Below are 17,620 nucleotides of genomic sequence, written 5' to 3'. Positions count from 1 at the left end.
CACATTCTAGGAAGGCCTTAAGTAAAGAGCACTGATCATCTCTCCATCTCCATCTGTTTTTACATCTCATTAGGAATAAGGAGAAACTTTTCCATTGTGGGAACTCTCTTGGATTATATCTGTGTGATGTTACAGCATCTCAACTTAATTTCCTAATCGGGTTGTATGGTCCACATGATAATGAAGCTGGATCCTTTTTCACCACTGGATTTTATGGCTTGATGGCTCATGCATGGACACTGGCCATGATGAGTCACCCATGTTCCCACTGCTTCTCAAACTTCACTGTGCTCATGGACAACTTGGGCATCTTGGTAAAATGCAGACTCTGATTCAGCAGGTGAGGTGGGGTCGGAGGTTTTGCATTTCTGACTAGCTCCCAGGTGATGCCTGATCTTGCTGGTTTGGGGATAGCACTCGCACTTGAGTAGAAAACTTGTAGAATCCTACTCTGCTAGAGGAATACAAGTTGCTCAAGAAAAAAAGAAAGAAAGAAGGGGGCTGCCTATGGACAAAAAGCTTTGGGGGAAACTGTATACTCTATCTCTTTTTGTAGATTTAAAAAATGTAGATTTGTTCACATCTTGAAGGCTCTGCAAAGTTCTGCAGTTAAAAAGAAACTGTTTAGCCTGGCCGGTGTCCTAAGTGGTTGAGCATCAACCTATGAATTAGGAGGTCACAGTTGATTCCCAGTCAGGGCAGATGGCTGGCTTGCGGGCTCCATCCCCAGTGGGGTGCCTTCAGGAGGTAGCTGATCAATGATTTTCTCTCATTATTTTTTTTTTTGAAGCTCAGTTGGTATTTATTGATTGCTTACTACATATAAAGGTTTATTTTTTATTTATTTAATTTATTTATTTATTTTTATTGCTTAAAGCATTACAAAGGGTATTACATATGTGTCCTTTTTTTTTTCCCCCGCCCTTGACAATACCCCGGCTTCCCCTACCCCCCAGTGTCTTATGTCCATTGGTTATGCTCATATGCATGCATACAAGTCCTTCAGTTGATCTCTTACCCCCCTCCCTCCTGCCCCCCAACCCTCCCCGGCCTTCCTGCTGCAGTTTGACAATCTGTGTGAGGCAGCTCTGCCTCTGTATCTATTATTGTTCAAAAGTTTATAATGGTCTCTATTATCCATGAATGAGTGAGATCATGTGGTATTTTTCCTTCATTGACTGGCTTATTTCACTTAGCATAATGCTCTCCAGCTCCATCCATGCTGTTGCAAATTGTAAGAGTTCCTTCTTTTTTACAGCAGCATAATATTCCATCGTGTAGATGTACCACAGTTTTCTAATCCATTCATCTACTGATGGGCACTTAGGCTGTTTCCAGATCTTAGCTATGGTGAATTGTGCTGCTATGAACATATGGGTGCATATATCCTTTCTGATTGGTGTTTCTGGTTTCTTGGGATATATTCCTAGAAGTGGGATCACAGGGTCAAATGGGAGTTCCATTTCCAGTTTTTTGAGGAAACTCCATACTGTCTTCCATAGTGGCTGCACCAGTTTGCATTCCCACCAGCAGTGCACAAGTGTTCCTTTTTCTCCACATCCTCTCCATCACTTGTCGTTTGTTGATTTGTTGATGATAGCCAGTCTGACAGGTGTGAGATGGTACCTCCTTGTTGTTTTGATTTGCATCTCTCGGATGATTAGTGACTTTGAGCATGTTTTCATATGTCTCTTGGCTTTCTGAATGTCCTCTTTTGAAAGGTGTCTATTTAGATCCTTTGCCCATTTTTTGATTGGATTGTTTATCTTCTTTTTGTTAAGTTGTATGAGTTCCCTATAAATTTTGGAGATTAGGCCCTTATCAGATATGACGTTGGCAAATATGTTTTCCCATGCTGTGGGTTTTCTTGTTGTTTTGTTGATGGTTTCTTTTGCTGTGCAGAAGCTTTTTATTTTGATGTAGTCCCATTTGTTCATTTTCTATTTAGTTTCAACTGCCCTAGGAGCTGTATCAGTGAAGAAATTGCTTCGGCATATGTCTGAGATTTTGTTGCCCTTGGATTCTTCTAGAATTTTTATGGTTTCCTGTCATACATTTAAGTCCTTTATCCATTTTGAGTTTATTTTTGTGTATGGTGTAAGTTGGTGGTCTAGTTTCATTTTCTTGCATATATCTGTCCAATTTTCCCAACACCATTTATTGAAGAGACTATCTTGGCTCCATTGTATGTTCTTGCCTCCTTTGTCAAATATTAATTGAGCATATTGGTTCGGGCCGATTTCTGGGGTCTCTATTCTATTCCATTGATCTATATGTCTGTTCTTGTGCCAGTACCAGAGAGTTTTGAGAACAGTGGCTTTGTAATACAGCTTGATATCTGGTATTGAGATCCCACCTACTTTGTTCTTTCTCAGGATTGCTGCAGCTATTCGGGGTCTTTTTTTATTCCAGATGAATTTTTGGAGAGTTTGTTCTAGATCTGTGAAGTATGCCGTTCGTATTTTAATGGGAAGTGCGTTGAATTTATAGATTGCTTTGGGTAGTATGGACATTTTAATGAGGTTGATTCTACCAATCCATGAACACGGTATGTTCTTCCATCTGTTTATGTCTTCCTCTATCTCTTTTTTCAACGTCCTGTAGTTTTCTGAGTAGAGGTCTTTTACCTCTTTAGTTAAGCTTATTCCTAGGTATCTTAATTTTTTTGGTGCGATGGTAAATGGGATTGTTTTTATAATCTCTCTTTCTGAAAGTTCACTATTGGTGTATAGAAATGCCTCAGATTTCTTGGCATTAATTTTGTATCCTGCTACTTTGCCAAATTCATGTATTAAGTCTAGTAGTTTTTTGACGGAGTCTCTAGGGTTTTGTATGTATAATATCATGTCGTCTGCAAATAAGGACAGTTTTACTTCCTCTTTTCCAATTTGGATGCCTTTTATTTCTTCTTCTTGTCTAATTGCAATGGCTAATACTTCCAGGACTATGTTGAACAGGAGTGGTGAGAGTGGGCATCCTTGTCTTGTTCCTGTTCTTAGGAGAAATGGTGTTAGTTTTTGTCCATTGAGTATGATGTTGGCTGTGGGCCTGTCATATATGGCTTTTATTATGTTGAGGTATGATCCTTCTACTCCCACCATGCTGAGAGTTTTTATCAAAAATGGGTGTTGGATTTTGTCAAATGCTTTTTCTGCATCAATTGATATGACCATGTGGTTTTTTCTTTCAATTTGTTTATGTGATGTACCACGTTTATTGATTTGCGTATATTGTACCATCCTTGCATCCCTGGAATAAATCCTACTTGGTCATGGTGTATGATCTTTCTGATGTACTGCTGGATCCGATTTGCTAAGATTTTGTTGAGGATTTTGGCATCTATGTTCATGAGGGATATTGGCCTGTAATTCTCTTTCATTGTGTTGTCTTTACCTGGTTTTGGTATTAGGGTGATGCTGGCTTCATAGAATGAGCTTGGAAGTGTTCCTTCCTCTTGAATTTTTTGTAGTAGTCTGAGGAGGGTAGGTTTTAGTTCTTCCTTGAATGTTTGGTAAAACTCCCCTGTGAAGCTGTCTGGTCCTGGGCTTTTGTTTGCTGGAAGCTTTTTGATGACTGCTTAAATTTCTTCCATAGTTATTGGCCTATTGAGATTTTTAGATTCTTCCTGATTGAGTTTTGGAATGTTGTATTTTTCTAGGAATTTGTCCATTTCCTCCAGGTTGTCTAGTTTGTTGGAGTAGAGTCTCTCTCATTATTGATGTTTCTATCTCTCTCTCCCTCCCTCCTCCTCTCTGAAACCAATAAAAATATATGAAAAGAAACTGTTTACTTACTTGACCCAATGTCAAACTCATTTGATCATGAAACCTTTTTTGTCAAGGAAAGCCATTAACATTTAGTAGAATTAACGTTCTTTGTTTCAAGTTTTGGAAAATAATTTGAGGTATCAGAGTCATAGACTGTCCCACAATCATGTTGATTGTAAACAGTAACTAGGCAGTCACTTAGGAAAATGCCACAGTGTGTGATAATTAAGAAGATGGGCCCTGAAATTGAGTCAAAGCCCAAGGTTGAATCTTGGCTCTTCTCTTAGTATAGCTGTGTGACTATGTGTCAGTCATTCAACTTCTCTGAGCCTTGATTTCCTAGTGTATAAAATGGGAATAATAAAAGATTCTGCAGAAGGAAGCAGATATTGTAGTTGCCTGAGTTGGCAAGACAAATGATGTTTCTTCACTAGAATGAAAAGCGCTCAGGTCAGGGGACACCCAGGAATTCAGAAATCTAGAAAGGAATGGAACTTTGAGCAACATAACAGAAAGAACACCAGTCCCAGAACGCTGGCCTGAGCCCACTGTGCCCTCCATCCCACCATCCAGCACATCATCAAGTCAACCAAGTAACCCCTCCAGGTTTCCTGTTCCAACATAGCGTTTTGGCATGAAAACCTGGCCTTCATGCGTGAAGTCCAGGATCAGCGTTATTCTTGGGCCAGCACTGAGTGTTTGAAGCTGTGGCACAGCAGGGGAAAGTAATACAGATTTTGCATGTTAGCACCTTTCCCACAGACGAGCCCAGGTGAGTGGCCATCATTGTAGCCAGGTGAGAATGCTCAGCTTACCAGGGTCCTCATGGAAGTGGTGGTGACCTTCCCAGAGAGACAGCGGGGTCTGCAGGACATGGTGCAGCCTGACAGGGACCCTGCAGAGCCTGGGCCAATCTGTAGGGACCAGGGAATGCCCGGAGCCCACCGGGACACTTTCCCATGGTGAGGGCTGCTGGGATTGGGGCATGGTGAGATGTGGGGGCCAGCCTGCCAGGACCCTGGCTCAGCCCTGCTGTTAGGGGACCAAGGGCACCAACTCACTCCTTCTGTGTGAAGAGGCCGAAAGGACAAGGACACAATGGCCCCACGCGTCACAGTTTCTGAAGGTCTTGGCATCCGGTTTGACTAAAGACTCAGGGAGATGACAAGCCCAGGTGTAACCAGTGGGGAGACAGCAGCCTGCTGCCCAGGTGTGCCTGCCCCGTTAGCCCCAGCCCTCATCTTCATGCAGCTGTCTCTAAACAACCAAATGGGTGCATTTGGTCCATCTGAGGGCTGTCACCTCCTATAAACAATTACTCCTTAGCCCTCTCACTGCAGGCGGGAGGTTGGGCAGGGCCCTGGCAGCCTGGATGAGCTGCTAAAGGATGGGCGACCCAGGACCAAACCTCGCCAACACCCTAATTACATAATGCGGACGTGGGAGGGGGCTTACAAAGTTCTTCCACATTCATTTCCTCATTTCTTCCCTCTGCTAGCCCGCCAAATAGACAGACCCGGCTTTGTAATTCTCCTTTTTACAGATGAAGGAACCTGGGCTTCGAGCTGGCGTGATCAGCCCATAACACGTTACAGGGGAGCCCAGGGCACTGGGTTGGTCCCAGCCACCAGGAGCTAGACGAGAAGTCACCACCTACTTGGCCAGAGCTCCTCTGCCATAGTCGCCTCCAGCAAAAGCTGTGTCCCCTAAAACAGCTGCTCAGCACCATGCTTCTCAGCACTGCCCACTGCCCGGTGCCCAAGGACAGAAGTGTGGGCTTTAAGAATCTTCTTGCTGCAGCCCAAGACTGAGCCTGACCCAGAGTCAGGCAGAATGCATGCGCACACGTGTGTGTGTGTGTGTAGGGGTGGGAGCAGGGCTGGGAAGGGGAGGGCAGCAAGAACCCTGGGCTCCGTGCCCAGTGCCTGCGATTTCCCAGGAGGGAAGCTGGCCTCCAGGCAGAAAGGCAGGAGTCGCCCAGGCGGCTCCAGCAAATGGGTCCTGGAGGAGCTGTCCAACCTCCCTGCTGCTGATGGGTGGCATGGGGGCGAGGAGAAAGGGCACGGCTGCATCCCCCCCAGGCTCCTGCCCAATCTGGGAAAAAGCCCGCATATTTATCTTATTTCCTGTGCACCATTGTGACTTATTTTCCTGGTCTGAAGAAAGAGCTGTAGCGTAAACGAAGGTTCTGATCTAGGGGGTCTGTTGGCTCCTTGGAGTCTATAATTGGGGCATTGAAAGGATACAAAAAAAAAAAAAAAAAAAAAAAGCCCGCAGAGGAGTGGATGATCTTTTATACTTAGAGTTCCCCTCTCTATAAAAGCGACATATTACAAACCTCTTTCTCCTCTCGAACATTTCTTGCTAAGTGCATTCTGATGCCACATTGAAACGCAAAATAGCTGGAATCAAGCAGGCACCGAAGGCTATTTATATGCTAATCTCTATTTCCCAAGCTGAAGCGGGAACCTGGAGCTGGGTGCTGCTTCTAATGATGGCTGGCTTTAACCTCTCTGGAAGAAAGAAAAGTATTTTCCTTAAGAAAACAACTTGGTTTCTTTAAGATGAAATGTAATTATCTATTATCAGATGTCCCTTAAAATGCAAGGCCTATTAAAGCTGCTAAAAATATTGAAGCCCTAATTTCACCATAATAGCATTTTAATTTCAGCAAATCACGGCTCTATTGTTACAGGACATTTTGTGGCAGGAATGTGGTAAGAGGTCCATCTTAGCTTTTTTTTCTGTAACATTTTCCTTTCTTTGAGAAGCACAATTAAATCATTGCAATCATCTAACCTTGCCTGACACAAAATTTTACTTATCAAGTGCGAAAACAATGGTCATTAGCATTTAAAAGAATTTGTTTTAAAAGTAGCTAAAGTTTAATTGCTTGAAATACGTCTTGTTCGAATGTGCAGCTGCTGTTGGCGCAACGTTGATGTTAAAGTCGGTGTTTAATTGATTGCTGAATTTCATTGAAAAATATTTACTTTTTCCCCAGGCAAAGTACAAAGAGAGGGCCCATCAAGGAGGACTGGGTTTGGGGGAAACTGACTGCATGTGGGAAGTTGCTGGCAAAACTCGCAGGCAGTTAGACAGACATGAGCAGAGCAAGGACGAATGGCCAGGTACAGAGGTCACAAGGGTGGAAAGCCCTGGGCGCCGAGTAACAGGCAAAACTGGGAAAACAAGGACCTCGCCCCCAGGGCGCCCTCTCCTCCCTTAGCATATCACTGCTCATGTGGTTTTGACCCTCTGAGCTTTCATATCGCTGATCATGGGTTCCGACCCTCCGCTGACTTTCTTCCCATGACATGTCACTAGTCGTGCAGTAGACCGACCCCCTTAGAGGAGGAACAAGGGGCTGAAGAGTGGCCTCACTCGACTCCCATTCAGGCCTTTGCATGACCACTCCCTGAAGCATTAACCCCTAAGGATAACATCTAGGCCTCAGTTGTGTTTCAGCTCCAGGTCCAGAAAAACAGCAACACCAGACAAGTGGTGCCATGGCTGACATCAGCAAAGGCTACTGACCCCCTTGTGACCTTCTGTACCATTCGTCCTTGCTCTGCTCATGTCTGTCTGTCTAATTGCCTATGAGGTTTGCCTGGTGCCAACCAATCGGTAGAGACCACCACCCTGAAAGGACCCCTCTGGAAAGCTGATGAATGTTCTATTGAGATCTTCCCTGGGACCGCCCCTAAAATTCCCACCCTTAAAAGGCCTAATGCCTCTCCCCGCCCCCTTCTCCCAGGTGAGTTTTCCTTGCCTCCCACTTTCTCCTAAGCTCCAAGGGCCTTTCTTTTGCCCCAGCTGGCTCACTTCTTCTACAGCTCACTTCTCCCTCTCTGACTTTCTAAATACTAGTAAACATTTGCTTGTATTTGAGTCTTGGTTCTGAATTCTTTCTTAGCCAGAACTTAAGTACCGAGGTTGCTGAACTGAGGTCTAATTGCCAGTAATGTTCTGGTGCCGTTTTTGCCACCAACAAAAATCACTCAGCTTTGCTCACCTCTGCATTGGATGCATTCTTGGGAACTTTTGTTGTATAAATTTCTAAAATGACACCCCGCGCCCCGCCCCCCCCACCGCCCCGTGCCATACTACAAAATCCTGGAACTTGTATTCTTGTTTTTCAGAGACCCTGTAGGTGTTGAGGACATAAAGAGGGGTCCACTTCTCAGTGGGGTTACCTTTTCAGTGGATGGATGAAGGGAGGGCCGGGATGCAGGCTGAGGTCACTTTCCAGACAGGTCTTCTGCCCACACCTGTTGGTGAAAGCAAACTCAGATCAATCCACATCTTCTTCCTCTCTCACTTAAGATGGCACTTTAGGCCATCTCAGTGGGGCTGAGTCACCACTGAGTCTCACCAATTTTGCAGAACTTCTGAGTTCCTGGGAGAGGCTCTGACAGGCAGGAAAAGGAGGCGGAGTGGGAGGGGATTCAGCTCAATAGGCTACTGATTAGGGCTGGCAAAAAAGGTGTGACTGGGACCCTAGTAATCAGTTCTATTTATTAAGCCCTAACCATGTGCCTGGCACTGTGTTGATTTCTTTATTTGCATCATTTCCCTTAATCTTCACAATGCATGCTATTAGCTCACTTTTCCAAATATGGAAACTCAGGCTCTGAGAGGTGAATCTGCCCAAACTTATATAGCCAGAGGGAAGCAGAACCCCAAGTCAATCTGAGGTTCATCTGGTGACAACTTCTGTCCTGTGTGGCCTCTTAACAGTTCCTGTCCTCAGTCATTACCTTAACTCAGTCATTACCTTAACTAGACCCATCTCACACTGAGGGCTAGTTCCTTGACTCCACTCTACTTCCTGCCCCCTTCACCCCGGGGCCCTCTGCACCCATGACATATGGCATTTTAAAGCCCCCCACCCATCATTCTTTGCTTTGTTGGGTCTCAGTTTGCTATCTGTGCAATGAGGACCTTGGATGACCTCATGTTCAAGAGCTCCTCTAGGTCCAAGTTAGTATGGACTCTGTTCAAGCCCACTAAATGGGTACTGAGTGCTCACTCTGGGCCGGGCCTGGGTGGGCCTTCGGTGTGCAGAGATGGGTAGTCGAGTCCCTGTCCTTTAGATGAACCTGCCAACAGCCAGCTCAGTGCAGCTAACTGTCCTCCCGCTGTGCCACACAGCTGGACAAGGGGGACTGCACCCCGCACAGTGTGGGCTGGGTCCTTCAGGGTCGCAGGGCGATCTGAGATTTTGCTTGGGTTTCCTCTTTGTTTGCTGGACAAACTCCTGCTCCTATTTCAACATCCAACTCAAGAGGTACTTCTGGGGAAATTTTTGCCCCCCTCCCCCTTTTAAAATGTCCTTTTAAAAATTTAAATAACTCTGTATTGTTGAAAATATTACATATGTCCCCTTTCCCCCCCCCATTGACTCCCTCCAGCCCGCCCACCAGCCCAGGGCCTCACTGCCCCATATATGCATGGCCTCATCTGTGTGCATGGGCTTTGGTCCCCTTTGAAGCCCAGATTCCCATGGTTCCTCCAGCATTTCTCTGTTGTAGCATCTCCTCCTACAGCAGAAAAGGAAGAATGTAGCCCAGGTTAAGTCACTGGCTCCACTCCCTACCAGTGGATGATTTCAGGCAAGTCCTTTAACCTCACTCAGCCTGTTTCCTTTTCCATACAGTGGGGTAATGATAGTGTGCACCTGCCCCTCTGGTCATGGAAGTGACAAATCAGATTTATATAAAGCTCCTAGAACATGCCAGCAGGTCATGAGCATGACTTATTATTAATGTAGTAAAGGCACTTGTCTGCGGGTGTGTGTTACACACAGCCAGGCTGTGAGCTCTGCAGGTCTGGCATCACAAGAACCTCACTGTTCTATCTGTAGCTAACACAGAGACTGCTGCCTAGTGCAGTGATGGCAAACCTATGACACGCGTGTCAGAGGTGACAAGCGAACTCATATTTTTGGTTGATTTTTCTTTGTTAAATGGCATTTAAATATATAAAATAAATATCAAAAATATAAGTCTTTGTTTACTATGGTTGCCAATATAAAAAAATTTCTATATGTGACACGGCACCAGAGTTAAGTTAGGGTTTTTCAAAATGCTGACACGCCGAGCTCAAAAGGTTCGCCATCACTGGCCTAGTGGAAAGCACTGCGGGGTGGCCAGGAGCAGGTGTTCACAGCCATGTCATGCCACTTACCAGCTGGGTGAGTGACCTTGGGTAGGTTCCATGACTTCTCTGGCTTTCACTCTCTTCATTTGTAAATGGAGATACTTTCAGTGCCCTCTTTGTGTGATTATTGGGAGGATTAAACGAGGCCAAGCTGGTGAAGTTAAATCCTTGCCCAGTGCAGTTGTAAGAGCTCAACCCTGAGTATCTATTAGGTTAACAGACTCTCATTAATAACCAACATCTGTATTCCACTTTCGCATTCTTATCTTATTTGTTCCTCACAACGTTTCGGGAGGGGCCTCTGTTATCATCTTCTGGTCCATCAAGATCTTACAGCTGGTTAGAGGCAGGTCCCCTCCCCCATTGGCCGCCCCATGCCTGACATCTCATCTTGTGAAGGCAGATGCATGAGAGAATGATTCTCAAATAGGCCAAACAATCTTTCATAGAAGTAGGTGGGGCTCAGGCTGGTGGCCCATTAGGAATACCAGCTAAATTGATTTCATAATGGTGGGTCCTGAAATGACACCTCCATCAAAAGCTGCACTTGGCTTTTTATACTCGTCAGGGGCTGTTATAAATCTGATTATATCTGAAATAGCAGATTTCAAGTTGAAGTCCCCTTTGTCCACACTGGAATTCAGATTTATTTCTAAGAGACCAGTGCAATTTTCTTATCTTTGTTACAAATTACTACAGTCTGGGTTAATCTCTCACAGCAATAAAGCTGTTTGCCTAGGAAGCTTCCTGCAGTGTCAGAGCTGATGAATGGCTCCCTCTGGCTATAATAATTCAGTCTAGAACACTGAAAAAAACAACAACAAACAAACCAAAACTAGGTTCTTCTGCAGGAAACTCCACCAGTATGTTTGGCTGCTGAGATTGTCAGAGATCAGAGACTCTCACCTCGGTCAAGGTATCGGAAACTTTGAATGGATGGGGTCTCAGGTGCTGCATGGTGAATGGTAGGCCACACTACTTTGTAAAGAAGGCTGTCCTGTCTGGAGTTTTCTGAGGGTGGCTGTGGATCAAGTGATTACAATAGAAGCCAGAGCAGGGAGAGGGTACAGACAAGATAGTTCGGGAACAAGGGAGTGAGTGGACCTGTCTCAGAATTGGAGAAAAATGGGCTGCAGGGCAAGGAGCAGAGGGCTGGTGTTTCATTCATTCAATAATTACTGTAGTTTAAAAAATCTAAAACACACCATTGATGATAACATGCACTATTGACTTAATAAGAATACTTTTTGGAGGGGCCAGGGAATGAAACACAACCACTTTCAAGGTGCACATTGATTTTAAGGCCCAGTGTTGAAGGCATTCTAGGGAGGTTGAGATCTGAAGGAGACTAAGAGATGGTGTGTGTGTGTGTGTGTTTCTGAGCAGTTGAGGGTGTTTGGGAGAAAAAGCTTTGAGGCAGAGAGAAGAGCATGCCCAAAGCTCTTGAGAGAAGAAGGCTTGCTCAAGAAGCTGAAAGAAGGCCAGTGTGACTTTGGGTGAGGAAGGTGTGGGAAGATGAAGCTGGGGTCAGCTGGGGCCATCTCATGAAGAACCCCGCAGGCTAGGTAGAGAGTTTAGATGTTGTTCTGTGGACAATGAAAAGATATTGAAGAGTTTTAAGTAGAGGGTCTATATATTCTGTATTTAGCCTTCATGGGAGGCAATGCAAGCATGTCAAACTTGTGGTCAATGGGCCACATGCCTTGCCTAGTGAGTTTGACATGCTTGGCTTTAAGTATTACACGAGTCTCCTTTTTTCCCCATTTTAAAAAAAATATTTTTATTGATTTCAGAGAGAGAGGGAGAGAGAGATAGAAACATCAGTGATGAGAAGGAATCATTGATTGGCTGCCTCCTGCATGCCCCTTACTGGGGATCAAGCCTGCAACACAGGCATGTGCCCTTGACTGGAATTGAACCCAGGACCCTTCAGTCTGTAGTCCGATGCTCTATCCACTGAGCCAAACCTACTAGGGCCCCATTTTTTTTTAAAGGCCAAAACTCTTAATTCTTTTTGTTTGTTTGTTTATAATCATTTAATGAATGATTAAACACACCTTTATTGGACTACAGGTGAATTTTATGGTGATGGAAGCTGATGAATCACTTGCCCAAACCACCATGATTGATTACTTGCCGTTTCCAGAAACCTGGGTACCAACCAGAAAGATTCGATAAGGAACAGCATGATCACTCAGCCAAACAGGTTCCTTGGGATCCTTACCTCCTTCTCCTCCTCCCCCAAGGACCTTATCCAGGGGTATGGATGCTCAGGAGGGAGAAGGGGCTGGGGGTGTCCCACCGCAACAGGGCACAGAGGAGTGCTGCGAACCCCACGCCCCAGATGCAGTCAGAAGACATGGGGCACAGGCCCGGGGCAGGCCTGCTCAATAAATACACACACAATTCCCAGAAGCCACCATGGGGGTTAGCGGGCCCAGGGACACTGAGCTGGAGGGGCCACCCTCGGAGGCCTGGCCTCGGCACACTCGCTCCGTGTTGCCACAGCACACCTGCAAAGGGTCCCAGGAGGAGCTTGTTGAAGATGCTGTGGATCTACACCAGGTAGGTAGTGAAGGGCTTGATGTTCTCGGGGAAGGTGTGGTTCTGCAGGGCCAGGATGTAAGGCACAGAGGTGCTCTCCCCCTGCTCCTGGAGCCACACCGCATACCTCACCTCCCGCACCTTCAGGTACTTGAGGTTCCATGGGATCTGACAGGAGACAGTGAGGTGGGCCTCGGAGGCGCCCTGCACCAACGCCTGGCACCGTGCCTCCCACACCTTGCCTGGGTAGAGGCCGACTGTTCACTTCTGCTTCGGCGGCCCTGGCCGGCCCTTCACCACGCACTGTATGGTTTGAATGAGGGATGGGATGTCCACCTTGGTGTCCTGGTAGATTCGGAACAGCCACTCGGGTCCCGGCAACAGAGATGCCATCGGACCTCCTGGCTCTGCAGGATAGGGGCCTGCTCTGCCTGGTTTAGGTGGGCGATGTCCCCCTCATCCCAAGGCCCCTCAGGGTGCGTGACCATGTTCCCTGGCACTGCGTTCCGCCAGGTGACGTAGTGGAGGTCCACGCCAGGCACTGTGGCCAGCGTTTTATAGGGGGTGTAGTGGTCAGGACTGACGGCATAGGGGAAGAGCTCAGCCACGGTGGCCCCACGGGGCAGGAAGAAGGCGGTGACCAGCCGGCCTGTGCATGCTGACCAGCATGGAGGCTTTGCTGACCAGCCCCACGACATGTGCAAAGGCGTGGTCCTCCAGGGACACCCTCACCGTCATCACCTGGAACTCCTGGGCCAGCAGCAGCTCTCCTTGTTCAGGATGAGTCTGTTCTGGGTGCGACTGAAGACCAGAATGGACGACTAGCCTAGCGGGCCCCCTGTGTGGCTCACATTTAGCTTTTCCATCATGAACCCTGCAAACTGCTGGATCTTATGGCCCGAGACCAGGAATTTGGCGTTTGGGCCATATTGGTATCAGGTGGTGATCTTGGAGGGGCCCACGAACACCTGGGAGAAGCACAGCAGCCGCCCAGGGTCTTCAGCTGGGCCCGCAGGAGCGGCTGTTTGGACTGAGGAGCTTGCAGAGGTCGAAGGGCACGCCCTCGCCCCAGCCCTCCATGCAGGAGAGTCAGCCTCGTGGGTCAGGCCGGGGAACTGGCGCAGGGTGTAGACGAGGGGCAGCAGGTCGCCGTGGAAGTGCATGAGGTTGTCGGGGTTGAAGTGGTTGGCGATCAGGGCAGTGTCCGTCTGGTAGGAACCCGGGCTTGGGCAGGAAGCCAGGGCGGCGGCCGGCAGCTCCATGAGGATGAAGTCCCGGGGCGGGGGGGGGGGGGGGGGGGGGGGGGGGGGGATGGCCGCGGTGCACAGGTCGAGCAGGGCTGGCTGGAAGCGCCGGAGCCCAGGCTGCGCGGCAGGACCGACGAGTTGCCGCGGAAAAAGATGAGCTCCTCGGCCTCCATGAAGCAGCAGAGTCACTTGAAGCGGCAGATGCGGTCGGTGTACGCGCGCCCTGTGCACACCAGGTGCGCGCCGCCCTCCACCAGGCTCTGCAGAGCTTTCGGGGGTCGTGGATCCTCAGAGCCCAGGCTGCCCCGGAGCCTGTCGCCCGGGCAGGCTCCTCCTCCAGAACCGCAGGTCCAGGTTCGCGCAGCCGCAGGTGCTTCCACCGACTGCTCCAGCACCGACACCAGCAGGCGCGGGGCACGGCCGAAAGCTGCATCCTCACGCTGCCACCTCGGGGCCTAGTGAGATGATGGCCCCTGGTAAGTGCCACAGGCCTGGCGGGCTTTTCCCATCCCCGTGGGCACCCCTAGCACTGCCTGGCAATAGCCGGCGGCTGGGGCTCCGCGGGGCTGAAGACACTGCAGCCCAGGAGTGCTTTCTGAGGCCACAGCTTTGGCTGAACCTGGTGCCAGCTCCGAGCCAGGGAGGTCCAGGCAGGGAGCGCAGGCCGCGCCACCTCCGGTCGCCGGTGACCGTGCGCGCTGGCTCTACTGGCAAGCCCAGCGCGGCAGTCCGTTAAAAAACTCTTAATTCTTAAAAACGACAAGATACTGGTACCCTTCTCCAGGACACACCCTCCCCCCAAAGCAAATGAAAACAACAAAGATGTAATCTTTTTTTTTTTAAAAAAATTAACCTATTAAGTGAGAAAAAAGATAACATCGATGTTGAAAATGTTGCAGTGAATAAGATATTTTCTTATGCTTGTGGCATTAATGCTGAGTCAAAAAACTGGTCATTCCTTTTGACCCAGTTACTGCATTAATATCGAAAGGTTTTCCTAAGGAAAGAATCCCAAAGACCAGGGAAGGAAACAATAAATACAAAGATGTTCATTGCAGCATTACTTATGATAGTGACATGTTCATCAATAGAATAGCCAAGTAAATGATGTCACAGCCTCATGAAGTGTTAACAGTCATTAAAATGACAGTTATGGAGAGTACGTATGATATGAAAAAATGTCTTAGGGTGTAAAATTAGGCCCCGAAAATTGGCTACATAATTGTGAGAGCACCATGGTTACAACGAGGTAAAACTTGGCGCTTAGGCGTCAGGAAACACATCAAGAATGCTAATGGTGGTGGTGGCAGGGTGAATGAATTATGGCTTATTTTTGTTCCTTTTCTTTCTATTTTTCAATTCTTCTGTAACATAAGTTATATTATTTTTTATGACGAAAATGATGTATTTTTTTAAAAGCTGATGAATAATTCCATAGCTGAGTCGTGTTAGCAGCCAAAGGTGACCTTGTCTAAGGAAGACATTCTCCAGCCTTGGATCGATGAGGCGGGGCTGACACGGCCCCGGGGTGTGAGGGGGTGGACACCTGTGTGTGTCCTGTTACTGGAAAACTGCCCACAAGGGACTGACCCCAGGGCCCTGAAGGTGCTGCGCCCTGAGAGATGACCTAGCTTTTTGGGTAACGAAAGCACCCTGGACCACCCTTCCCTCCGGAGCATCCAGCTTCTGCAGTTGCTATGTCTCCCCACCCGTTCTGGACGAGAGCTTAGCAGCAAGTTCAGAAGGTCAGGGAGGGAGAAAACCAGCCACAGCATCTCCATGTTTAATTAAAAGAAAAAGCCAACAACAAAAACGGAAGCTGGGAGACGACACTCAGGGCGATTGATGGCTTGGAACGTTTTTATTATTTGCTCAGTTAGTTGAAAATGGCTCTGTGACGTTTGACCACCTTCAAGGTGTTGGATGTTTCTGACTTTTAGCCATTTTCAGGTCTTCCTCAGCTCAGGGCTCTTAGGGAGGTTGAGAAAGTGAAGGAAGCAGCTTATAAAACTGCCTCAGAATTCCTCCGGGGGGTGGGAGGGCTGTGCTCCCTCTGAGGGAAGGTAAACGCAGAAGGTAAGAAGGCGGGCTTTGGACTTAAACACAGCCAGGTTTGAATCCTGTGTTAGCTACTTACTAATTGTTGCTAAATTATTTGGTCCAATTCCTGCAATTTGAGCGTCAGTTTCTTTTTCTGCAAAATGGATGATAAGGATGCTACCTGCCTCAGAGGGTTGTGGTGAAGTTAAATGAGTTGAGGTTGTACCAAGCGCGGAGTGTAGATCCGGCACATTCTTAGTGATCGATGAGTGCCATTATTATTATTACTGCCACTATTACTATTTAATGAACATCTCTGCCCTTGGTTTCCCCTGCTGATATAGGTGGGTTTTTTAAAAAAGAACTCTACTAAGGGAGAAAGAAACTTTACTATGGTAGCAGATGACACAAAATAGCCCCAAAGACTTCTTACGCCCTTGAAGTTCTGTGCCTCAGACTCTGTCCCTGCAGAATTCTCTTTCGCAAACATTGCTAGCTACTCAGGATTTTGGTCTGTTTCCTCCTGATACCCTCCTGACCTGTCTCCATATTGAAGACAGTTTTCTTGTTCTCCACCAGGAACCGTTGATCTCCTGGGCGTTGCCTCCTTCCTGCCAAGGACTCAAGACCGCAGCTTCCCATACACAAGGTACTGTGCTAAGTGCTATGCACACAAGTTCCAATTTAGTGCTCACAGCCTCTGGGGTGGTACTATTATTATCACCCATTTTAAAGTCAAGGAACTGGAGGCTCGGAAAAGATCAACCAGAGCAAGGGGTCTAATCTCGGTCCATCTGATCACCAGCCCCTGCTCTTACCCCCTGCATCTATAGATGGTGACAGGAGGTGTGGTGGGGATTATGAATGAATGTGAGAAGCACACAGTAACCTCTAATGTGCTGGGCAAATACAATGGTGTAATAACATATAACAACACAGACAGGGGAAAGTACAGAACTGTGGTTATAGGCTTGGGTTCGAATTCAGCTCCATCGCTTATTGACCTCTTATCACATAAATGACCTTGGACATATCAATAAATGTTTCCAGGCCTCAGTTTCTTTCTCTCTGAAACAGGAAAAACAGTACAAGGTGTGGTGACAAGTATGGTAGTATGGGTGAAGTTCTTAATGTCTGGCACATAACCAACAATACATAAATAAACCTCTAGAATGTGAACTCCATGATGGGAGAGGGAACTGGTTTGTTCACTGTTGCGTGCCTAGTGCCTAGACCAGCACCTGGCCCACATGGTGTGCTCCTCGAATCTCTGCTGCTTGAACGAGTGGTGGTGGCCCTAGATGCCGTAGCCATATGTCTCTAGGGCAGCGGTTTTCAACCTGTGGGTCGCGACCCCTTTGGCGGTCGAACAACCCTTTCACAGGGGTCGCCTAAGACCATCCCTGCATATCAGATATTTACATTACGATTCATAACAGTAGCAACATTACAGTTATGAAGTAGCAATGAAAATAATTTTATGGTTGGGTCACAACATGGGGAACTGTATTTAAAGGGCCAGAAGGTTGAGAACCACTGCTCTAGGGTGATCATTCTCTTTGCGGGGACACCCAACTGCGCTGGATCCCTAATGAACAGCCAGGGCTGGTTCTGTCACTTTAACAAACAATTTGGTGGATGGATCTGGGCAGCTCATAGACACCATGGCCTGAGTGGCCTCATGCAGGGGCAGGACTTAGGGGACAGTCACAGTGACACCCCAAGGACGGCTTCTACCTGAGATTTCATCATTTCCTTGCGAGCCGAGTCTATCCAGGAAATTCTTGCTGTCCTAATTGGAGTTGCTGGTCAAAATTTATTGTCTGGAGTCAAAGGGAAGACCCTTATCAAATTAGGATT

General features: G+C 47.3%; 1 pseudogene; it reads right to left on the bottom strand.

The window, feature by feature from the left end:
* Window positions 1-12,179: 12,179 nt before the first annotated feature.
* On the bottom strand, window positions 12,180-16,309 carry LOC139002371 (protein O-linked-mannose beta-1,4-N-acetylglucosaminyltransferase 2-like; annotated as a pseudogene).
* Between the last annotated feature and the right edge of the window lie 1,311 nt (window positions 16,310-17,620).

This window comes from Myotis yumanensis, unplaced genomic scaffold, assembly GCF_028538775.1.
Source record: "Myotis yumanensis isolate MYYU_CA2020_CCGP unplaced genomic scaffold, mMyoYum1.0.hap1 SCAF_2, whole genome shotgun sequence".
Taxonomy (NCBI): domain Eukaryota; kingdom Metazoa; phylum Chordata; class Mammalia; order Chiroptera; family Vespertilionidae; genus Myotis; species Myotis yumanensis.
Note: the sequence above shows the minus strand (reverse complement) of the source record. Positions and strands in the feature narration are given on the sequence as shown.